The sequence below is a fragment of the Electrophorus electricus genome, chromosome 4 (genome assembly GCF_041902795.1).
Source record: "Electrophorus electricus isolate QZ-2024a chromosome 4, ASM4190279v1, whole genome shotgun sequence".
Lineage (NCBI taxonomy): Eukaryota > Metazoa > Chordata > Actinopteri > Gymnotiformes > Gymnotidae > Electrophorus > Electrophorus electricus.
In genome coordinates this window covers 10,791,970-10,802,500 of record NC_137500.1, presented here as the reverse complement: position 1 = coordinate 10,802,500, position 10,531 = coordinate 10,791,970, and the positions used below count along the sequence as shown (strand labels likewise).

The window sequence follows — 10,531 nt, the reverse complement described above, 5'->3', positions numbered from 1 at the left end:
ACAGCAACTAGTATCCATTAGTAGAGAGCATGTTTTATATGAACAATGGTGTTTTATAACAAAAACAATCAGAGTAGGCTGTGAGAATGGGTTTTAGCTGAAATATTTCTGTGTTATTCATTATTTGTAAAAGTTGGTAGCAGTTACGAGTTGAAGCACACATGTACATGTGCGCATGTTGGGAATGTGATACTCTCCAGTTTTTGTTGCATATAGTTCTAGAATCTACAGTTTAATGAGATGGAATAATTGTACTTATATATTGTATGTCATTCAGATTTGTATTTTTCTGTGTACAATTTGAGCTTGGATGGTAAATCAGTCCCAATGGATACTGGAACACGTCGTACGCAACAAGCGGGAGATCCGGAACTTCTACTACTACGCTATCAAGGACAGTTCATCTGAACGGGACTCGGATAAGCACAACAGACACTGGTTAACAGTAGCTGTGGGCCCTATGTACAAGAAAACCTTAATTAGCCATGGCATTTAAGTCCTCTAAAACTTAAAGATTAGTAAAGTAGTTTAAATGTTCCGTATATATCTTTAAAAAAAAATTTTAATTGCAACTTCTTTATAGAAAAGTAATTTTCAATACATAATTGTTTTTAGGAAGTTGGACTGGATTTTAGATGGTTCAAATTTTCTTGCCATGGATAAAGGTCATCTCCACTTTAGCACGTGTAGTTTAACTACTGATTGGTCAACATGCTGAAATGTGATGTTCTGGACCAGTTTTGGAAAGCTCTTATACAGGCCTACAGTATCCTGTCTCTACATTCATGGGAAGTTTCATGCATCCCTTTAATTTAATTTCCAGCTAACATGCTCAGAGGTGAAGTGCAGTGATAAACAAAAAATTACCTGTGTTAGTTTTGTCAGTGAGCTCATTCGCTATGACTAGGCTCTCTGACTATATGTTAAAGTTTTACAGCCACACCAGCTGGGGAAGGCCAGATCTCTTCTGATCTCGGAAGCTAAGCAGGTTTGGGCCTGGTTATTATGTGGATGGGAATACCTGTTGTAAGCTTTTCAAGCATCACTTTAATTTATTTTCCAGTTAACATGCTCAAATGTGAAGTGCAGTGATAAAAAAAAAAAAAAACTTGTTAGTTTTGTTAGTGATCTCACTCTGGCAATACCAGTTGCTGGGAATCAGCATTTATAAGGCTGCGTTATGTACGGCCTAGAATAAATGAACAGGCATGAATGCAGAGCATGAATAGGTCGTTCTTTCATTCTGTATCACATAGTTACCCATGACAAAACCGTAGTAACTGAAAAACACATTTTTGTGTTGAATGTACAGTATAGCTTGGGGGCTCCCACAGACACTGTTGTGTGTGTGTGTGTGTGTGTGTGTGTGTGTGTGTATAAACATATTGGGGGAGATTTTTTTTCATTGGTATGTATGGGTGTGTTTCTGAAGGAATACAGATTGTTCTCATGTTTGGCGACTTTAAAGATATTTGACTTGTATCAGAAAGTAATACAAGCATTTATTCATTGCGAGATTTTGCTTGCAGAGTCATTTCAAAGAAGATGCAACAGAATAGTTTTGCTTTCCTATTCTGTAATGTGTTTATTGACAGGTAATTCTAGCCTCAACTCTTTAACGTGGCACCCCATGATTGCTCACCTCTTCTGTGTAATAAAAACAGGAATGGTTTGTATTTCACATGGGTGCAGGTTGTTTTCACCTATTATATAAAGAACACTGTAATGGCTGTCCTTTATAATTGTATTGTAATTATATATTACTTTGCTTCATGAGAAGTGTGTGATTATTCCTACTGCAGACGTTTGTTACTCATTCATGTTATTCATTACATACCGCGATTTACTGGGGTCGGTCAGAAGAAAAGATAATTGCCTGCTTGTATTGGGTAAGGAAGGTCTTTTATGCCATAGTTCTCACTTACTATGATTGGGACAATACATCTTTACATAGGATGAATTTTATCAAAGCTTATGGATCTGTGTGCCTTGCATAGGACCCTTATGCTTTATTTATTTCACTAAACGATAAATGACATGATAAATGACAAGCAATGAATAGTTTAACGGCCCCATCATGGATAACTTTTAATTTGCTCTACTGATAAATTTTGAAGTAAAATGTATATTTAGAAAATTTCAAAACACTGTTCACTTATGTAGTCCATACGGTTCATATATGGAATCTAAGATGCAAAAATTACCCTGTTTTGAAATTAATTTTTCAAGAAAACTTATTTACCTATCTCTACCTGTTCAGCTTATAGCAGTTTAGAATACCCGCTTACATTGCCGGTCTCAGGCATTTCCGTTCTGAGTGCTTTTTGAATGAAGCACGATACAGGGCAGCCAATCATAAAGGAGCTAATTTATCTTACATCCGTCTTAAAGGTGCAGTAGCAACAGAGGCCTGTTTAATTCTAACGTAAGGGATCAATAGAGGTTGAAAATGGTTGTGAAAAAATGAATTATGAATGTTAAGCCATATAAATGTAAGTGGACATCAAGGGAAAAATAGTGTTGGTGAAACCATCTGCCAAGCTTGGTGATTGTGTCTTAAAAGCTGTGAAGATATAACTGTATATCCATGGTATAATTGACTGTGTTGCAGATTACATAGGCAGGGATTAGACTGAAAAATGGCAGAGTATTCATAATGCTGTGTAATGCTGTTCTCATCTTAGGGATGAAATGTTTATTATGGAATTTGTACGTAAATGTACATAAATGTAAAGACCTGAGGACCTCGTAAACCTCTTCATCCACAATCTTCATCCTTCTCAGTGACATATTCATGGGTCTTCCCATGGGCGAATGATGGAAGTATGACCCTGGAGCATCACAAGACAATCAGCACATCCTGAATGGAGGGAGAGGCCTGTCTTGTTTTCTGAAAGTAAATGGTAAAAAAAAAAAAAAAAAAAAAAAAAAAAAAAGGATATGTGTAATACTGAAGTACACAGTTCAAATTGCAGATACATATAGCAGGTAACCTCTCTAATAGCCAGAGACAGTAAGCTTCACCTGAAAAATGTTTTCTATAGCATGTGCAGTCATCTCGGTTTCAGTATAGCACATGAAAGGCTTGAAGAGAGATATATGCTGTTGAATGCATATTTTGCATAACCTCTGCCTTCAAAAACCATTGTACCTTTTTTAAATGAATTATGAAAAATTCCTTTCCTTTTAATTAACTTCTGTATTTCAGGACGTTCTGCAGCGCTGGATTGCTGGACCAGTCTCTACCACCATGTCGTCTACCACCGTGAGGTTGGAGGCCTCCCTGCCCACCTGTCCTCCTACCAGTCTCTACCACCCTTTTTGAGTCTTGGTTCCTCTTGAAGCTTCTTCATCTCATCCTCACGGAATGTTTCCTCATCACTGTCATCTTTGGCATGCTCTATAGGGGCTTGTATGTAGTCGAATTCCTGCATGCCGTGAGTTCAGTTCAGCTGCTGCATTTATTTTTCTGCTGCTTGTAGTTTATAGCTACGTAATTTGTAGCTAGCCATTTTTCCCATAATATCATTGATATTGGACCATACTTTACATTCATATTAATAATGATAGAGTATTATGAGACAGCACTGATTTCACACATATGCGAGCCTTAAAAGGATATATTGTGAGCTACTTTTCATAAATGTAATAATTTGAGTCCCACGCCGGAAAATGTGTTTGCTGTTCATAATGTCGGTCTTTTGTCCAGTTTAATATACTGAAGCAAAGTGGTGACACTCGGTGATCATCTTCAGGGATTTCACCAACCCTCCAACAATTGACAGATGGTGGCAAAAGATTCAGTATGTAAAAATTACTTTAAAAGGTAACCGAAGGAACGTTGAGGAATATAACAGAGCAAACGTACATTTTTGACTTTGCAAATGTACTCGAGTAAGAGTATACAGCATCCTCTTTTAAAACAACGGTACTACCCTTAAAATAAATGTAGAGCAACCCAAAAATGTAATGATCCTGACTAACAGGCAAAACTAAGAAACTGGAACGCAGGTTTGATAGAGTTGATCAGACAATGCTGGGCCAAAAACGCCCCTTACAGGCCACTTGCGTTTTGCGCCACCGCAGACATGACACAGTGTTACAGATTTCCTGTGCAGTGAAGCCTTGTATGGCTGTTCACTTGGAAAAGTCAAATAAAGAATAATTAGTTGAAGCAAAGTGATCCTTGAAAGTAAAGGTTGGGTATCCTGATCATTATTAAAGCTATCGTGTAGAAACCAATCTATGGTTATTTAAGATCCTGAAAGTTCCAGTGGAAGAGACATTCTTACACACAATATGGGATATATTTTAATTTTTACATACAAATAAACATTATAATATAACTTACAAATGGTCTATAGATGGCTTTAAAGGCTTTTATAAAAATAAATGAACAATGCGATTGTAACATCAAAGTTATATATAGAAAAAAGATCAAATGTATGCAAATATATTCATGTTTTTTGAGGTCACAAAAAAGGTGAACTTTATTTAAGACAGATCATAGAATGTCTGTGAACCTAAAAAGGTTATTTTCAACTTATTATGCACACAAAGGATTAAATTACACTGCTTTTACAATTAAATGATGTAACAAAATATATTCACAAACACATCAGCACAAAAAGTATGCCACAATTTTAATAAGAAATGCTGTTTTTAATAAGAAGCAGCACAATGATTACGAAAAGCATCAAACTTTCGGCCAAGAACTATCAAAATATTAACATAAAAAGCAGAAACACAAAAGTGACACACACAGATAAACTCCTTGTCAACCTGCACTGCTGCTGCCTCCTGGTGGCCTGTAGGCACCACAGGCAACACAGTAATTTTCCAAACTCTTAATTAGGGATCTTCTGTCCCTGTACTGGAGTATAGCAGCATTGTGCTAAGAAAGATGGCACAGTGGACAGGATGGGTTAGCACCCCAGCCTGTATCTTTCGTGAGAAAGGACCCCAACGAGCTACGGGAAGCCCTGAAGAGAGATACCCCCAGGAGATCCCAAGAGGGTGGGAGAATGAGATCGCCATTCGGACTGACCAACTGTTAACAACTTATGCAAACAGACTGACTACCAGTATAACATGCATTTGCAGAAACCTGTGCAAGAACCAACATGGCCTCAGAATCCATCAGGCCAGAATGAAGTGTTTGGTGCAGGAGACCAAGGTGCAAAGCGCAGGTCCTGAACCTGGTGCCAGGAATCACCCCACAGAACCAAGTCCCTCCATGCTCCTGAGTCTCCTATTCTAAGCAGAGTAGTTCCACAGAAGCAGATAAAGTGGCCCCCAGCCAGTTACCAGACTGTGTGGCTGCAGTTTGACAAGGACATGTCCAATATCATTCAAACTACAGCCAAAGGAGATGCTGACAGTTGACTTCAAACAATGACTACCATCATCATCAGCTATGCTTCTGACAAATTTGGGCTGGTAGAGAAATGTAAAACCAAGCCCACCACCTACACCATGATTCGTAGGGCTGAAAAAATACATCAACTGCACCAGGAGCTTTGAACCCTTAAGAAACAGTACAAGAAATATACTGATACGGAGAAGCAGGCATTAGCAGAACTGCAGAATTTTCTGTGGAAAAAGCTAATGACCCTACACAGAGTGGCATAGGAGTCGGGGAAGAGGGAGAGCCTTCATCACCAATCCCTTTGGGTTTGCAAAACATATGCTTGGAGACAAACGCAGTGGCCACCTAGATTGTTCAAGAGAGGAAGTAAATTGTTTCCTCCAGAACACCCTGAGCGATCTCTTGAGGGAGCAAGAGCTCGAATCCAACAAAGCCCTCATCAGACACGCCCCCCCAACAACAGAGTTCAATCTGAGGGAGCCAAATCTGAAGGAGGTGGAGGAAGTGATTGAGAGGTCGTTCAGCATCCACTCCAAGCCCCAGCGGTGTACCCTACTTGGTCTATAATCGTTGTCCTGAACTTCTCCGGCACTTATGGAGGATCTTGAAGGTGATATGGCGAAGGGGGAGAGTCACTGACCAGTGGAGGTGTGCTGAGGGAGTTTGGAACCCAAAAGAGGAGAACTTGAGAAACATCAACCATTTTTTTTTTATCAATTTCATTATTCAGTGTGGAAGAGGAGGCGTTTTTTAGTATGGTCTCACGAAGACTGACCGAGTTTCTCCTCATGAACAACTTTATCAACACCTCAGTACAGAAAGGTGAGATTCCCAGAGTTTCTTGATGTTTGGAGCACACCGGGGTAGTTACACAGCTCATCAGAGAGGCCCATGAGAACAGAAGTGATCTAGTTGTGTTGTGGTTGGACCTGGCCAATGCTTATGGGTCCATACCGCACAAACTGGTCAAGCTCTGATCTGAGATTACTACAGTAATTTCAAGATGAGGGTCACTTCTGGGTCAATAACATCAGACTGGCATCTTCTTGGGAAAGGAATAATAATAATAGACTGTACCATCTCTTTTACTCTCTTTGCCCTTGCCATGAGCATGGTGGTCAAGTCAGCTGAGGTGGAATGCAGAGGGTGTCTAACCAAGTCTGGTGTACATCAGCCCCCCATTAGAGCTTTCATGGATGACCTTACCATCACAACTACATCTGTCCCAGGGAGCAGGTGGATCATACAAGGACTTGAGAGACTTATCACCTGGGCAAGGGTGATAAGCCCTCTAAGTCAAGATCCATGGTGCTGAAGAGAAGGAAAGTGACTGACGAGTACCTTTTTTTAATCTCTGGAATTGTCATTCCTTGCATCTCAGAACAACCAGTCAAGAGCTTAGGAAAGCTATTTGATGCAAGCCTGAAAGATTCAGCTGCCATCCAGAAGTCCAATGATGAGCTTGGAGCTTGTCTCACCAAGGTTGATAAATCCGGCCTGCCTGGTAGATTTAAAGCCTGGCTCTACCAGCATTCCATCCTACCGAGAGTTTTGTGGCCTCTGCTGGTCTACGAGGTGCCACTGACAACAGTTGACTCCCTGGAAAGAAAGATCAGCAGCTTCCTCCAAAAGTGGCTGGGCCTCCCACAGAGTCTCACTAGCGCAGCACTGTATGGGACAAGTAACATCTTGCAGCTACCCTTCAGTGGCCTCACTGAAGAGTTTAAGGTTGCATGCACAAGAGAAGTCCTACAGTACAGGGACTCCAGAGACTGTAAAGTGTCATCAGCCGGCACTGAGGTGAGGACAGGAAGGAAATGGCAGGCTGAAAAGGAAGTGGAGGTGGTAGAGTCTCGCGTCAGACAAAAGGCACTGGTTGGTAGTTTGGTGATGGGCAGAGTGGGCTTGGGTTACTTCCCAAAGCCCCAGGTCAGCAAAGCCTAGGGCAAGGAGAGACACCATCTACTCCAGGAAAAGATCCGAGCAGGTGTGGAGGAAGAGCAAGTCAGCAGGGTGGTGGGACTCCGGCCACAGGGAGCGTGGACTAGGTGTGAGAACACACTGCAGCGCCGGATTTCCTGGTCAAACATCATGCAGGCAGACTTACATCGTGTCCGGTTCCTAGTGCAGGTGGTTTACGATGCCCTGCCAAGTCCAGCAAACCTCCATGCTTGGGGAAAGATCGAGACATCTACCTGCCTGCTTTGCTCCAGAAGAGGCTCTTTGGAACATCTCCTCAGCAGCTGCCCAAAGGCAATTGCGGACGGCTGCTATCAGTGGCGCCACGACCAGGTGCTTAAGAGTATAGCCTTAGCCATCAGCATCAGCAAACACCATCACGCCCAAAAGAAGGTAATCACCTTTATCAAAGCAGGAGATAAACCTCAGGCACGACCCAGAACAACAACGGGCCTCTTCCACACAGCCTCCGACTGGCAACTCCAGGTTCATCTAGGAAGGCAGCTGAAGTTCCCTCAGCACATAGCCAAAACATCATTCCGCCCAGACATGATCATCACCTCTGCCGCTTCGAAACCACTGATCATGCTGGAACTTAGCGTGCCCTGGGAAGAGCGCATGGAGGAAGCCAACGGGAGGAAGCGTGCCAAGTACCAGATACTGTTGGAGATGTGCAGAGACTTGAGGACGAGCTATGAGCCCATAGAAGTGGACTATAGAGGCTTTGCAGGTCGCTCCCTCTGCAGAGCTCTCAGTCGACTGGGCATCTCAAGAATGGCTAAGAAGAGGGCCATACATTTAAATTTTACATTTACATTTATGGCATTTAGCAGAGACTCTTATCCAGAGCGACTTACAAAAGTGCTTTATCATTTACTTATAGAATACATCCTAGTACAGTACAGTAGGTTAGAGTACAACATACAAATAAACTATAATACTATAGAATACAGGGATCAATGCTGATACTTAGAAGTATAAAATACATAAGGTCTAAGGTCTTAAACAATGATAAGTGCAATAAGCACTTAATAAGTGCTAGAGTTTGTTAAACATAATAAACAATACTAAATTATTCAGTCAATATGGGAGCAGTGTCATTTGTCCTTTAAATATTCTGCAAATAGATGGGTCTTCAGTCTGCGTTTGAAGACTGCAAGAGACTCTGCTGTCCAGACAGCAAGTGGGAGTTCATTCTACCATCTTGGAGCCAGGACAGAATGCTTGTCGATGCTTGTCGTCCATGAGTCCTGAAGCAAGGTATTTCAAACCAAGCCGTACTTGAGGTTTGAAGTACTCGAGGTACGGATCGGGCTTTGACCATTCACCTCATGTATGAAGGAGCTGGTCCATTTTTGCCTTTGTAGGCAAGCATCAAGGTTTTAAATCTGATACTGGGAGCCAGTGAAGGGAGCACAGCAGTGGAGCAACATGTAAACTTTGGAAGATTGAAGACCAGTCATGCTGCTGCATTCTGGACAAGTTGTAGAGGTTTGATGGCTCTTAGAGGAAGACCAGTAAATAATGAGTTGCAGTAGTCTAGCTTTGAGATCACAAGAGGCTGCACAAGCACCTGGGTAGCTTCCTGCGAGAGAAAGGGCCGAATCCTTTGTATGTTACAGAGGAGAAATCTGCAAGACAGGGTTAGATTAGAAACATGAGTTGAGAATGGCAACTGGTTGTCCAAAGTTATGCCCAGGCTTCAGATGGTGATACCAGGAATTTCGCGAAGGAAACTGAGGTCATGGTAAGGGTTGGGAGTATCTGGGATGAACAGAAAGTGGTGGGCTGTCATCCATGACGTGATGTCAATCAAGCATGCTGAGATACATCTGGAGACCTGCGTGTCAGAGGGTGGAAAAGAAAGAAATAATTGAGTGTTCTCTGCATAGCAATGGTAGGAAAAACCACGAGAAGATATTACATCACCAAGAGAACGAGTATACAAAGAGAAGAGAAGGGGGCCTAATACTGAGCCCTGTGAAACACCAGTAGAGAGTCTACATGGTTTGGATGTGGATCCTCTCCATGTCACCTGATAGGACCTATCTTCAGATAGGACTGAAACCATCTCTAAGCAGAGCCAATCACACCAAGCCTGGAGTGAACAGAAAGAAGAATGTTGTGGTTCACTGTGGCAAAGGCAGATGACTGTTTGGCAGCTTTAGCAGCATGAAGCTTTTCCGTCACTGCTATGAGGGTCATTTCTGTAGAATGTGCCGGTTTGTAGCCAGACTGATTGGAATCATGCAGCTGGTTCTGGGTGAGGAAAACAGACAATTGATTATAAACTGCTCGTTCAAGGGCTTTTGAGAGGAAAGAGAGAAGTGATACCGGTCTGTAGTTGGTAACGTTGGAGCCGTCGAGTGTGGCCTTCTTGAGGATTGGTACCACCCTGGCGGTTTTGAATGCAGTTGGCACGTATCCAGAAGATAAGGAGTTGTTGATGATGACAGAGATGAAAGGAAGCAGATCTCTTGCGATTATCTGGAACAGAGCGGAAAGAATTAGATCCAGCGGACATGTAGTTGGATTGCTGGAAGTCAGGAGTTGAAGAATTTCATCTGAGGAGAGAGGAGAAAAAGGAGTCAGAGAGTTGGATGTTGGGGAATGCACATTAGTTGGAGGAGTGGGAACAGAGGAAAAGGACTGGTGGATTGCTGCAACCTTCTCCTCAAAGAAGGTGATAAAATCCTCTGGAGTAAGAGATGAGGGAGGAGGGGGAGGGGAAGGATTCAGGAGAGAAGAAAAAATAGTGAAGAGCTTGATGATTAGAATTTTTCTCTGTATTAGGATGACTTTGTGGATGTTACTTCCAGTGAGACCAGTCTCTCCTTTCCAAGTGTTATGAGCTGAGGTCTGAATCCAGGTGGGATTTCCTCCATCACCTCTCTGCAGTCCTTAATTCTTTCCTGTGGCAGCAAAGTGTTTCTGTTAGCCAGGGGGCAGGTGGCGAGGACTTAGCAGGTCTAGAGGAGAGAGGGCACAGAAGATTCATTGATGAGAGTGTAGAAATGAAAGAATTAGTAACTGTATCCAAAGAGAGAGAAGACAGAGAGTCAGGGTGAGGAAGGGTGGACTATGAAGCCACAGAGAAAGCCACAAGGTGGCTTTGGCTCAAAAGGGCTGATCCGTGGGTAGCTGCTGGGCTGCAAGTCGGGGCTTGACCAACCCAGGCTGGGTCCCCTGGGCGAGGGTGTCTGA

The 10,531-nt window shown here is 42.4% G+C and overlaps 1 pseudogene; it reads left to right on the top strand.

Moving 5' to 3' along the window:
* The first annotated feature begins 5,394 nt into the window (after positions 1 to 5,394).
* On the top strand, positions 5,395 to 10,531 carry LOC113584512 (uncharacterized; annotated as a pseudogene).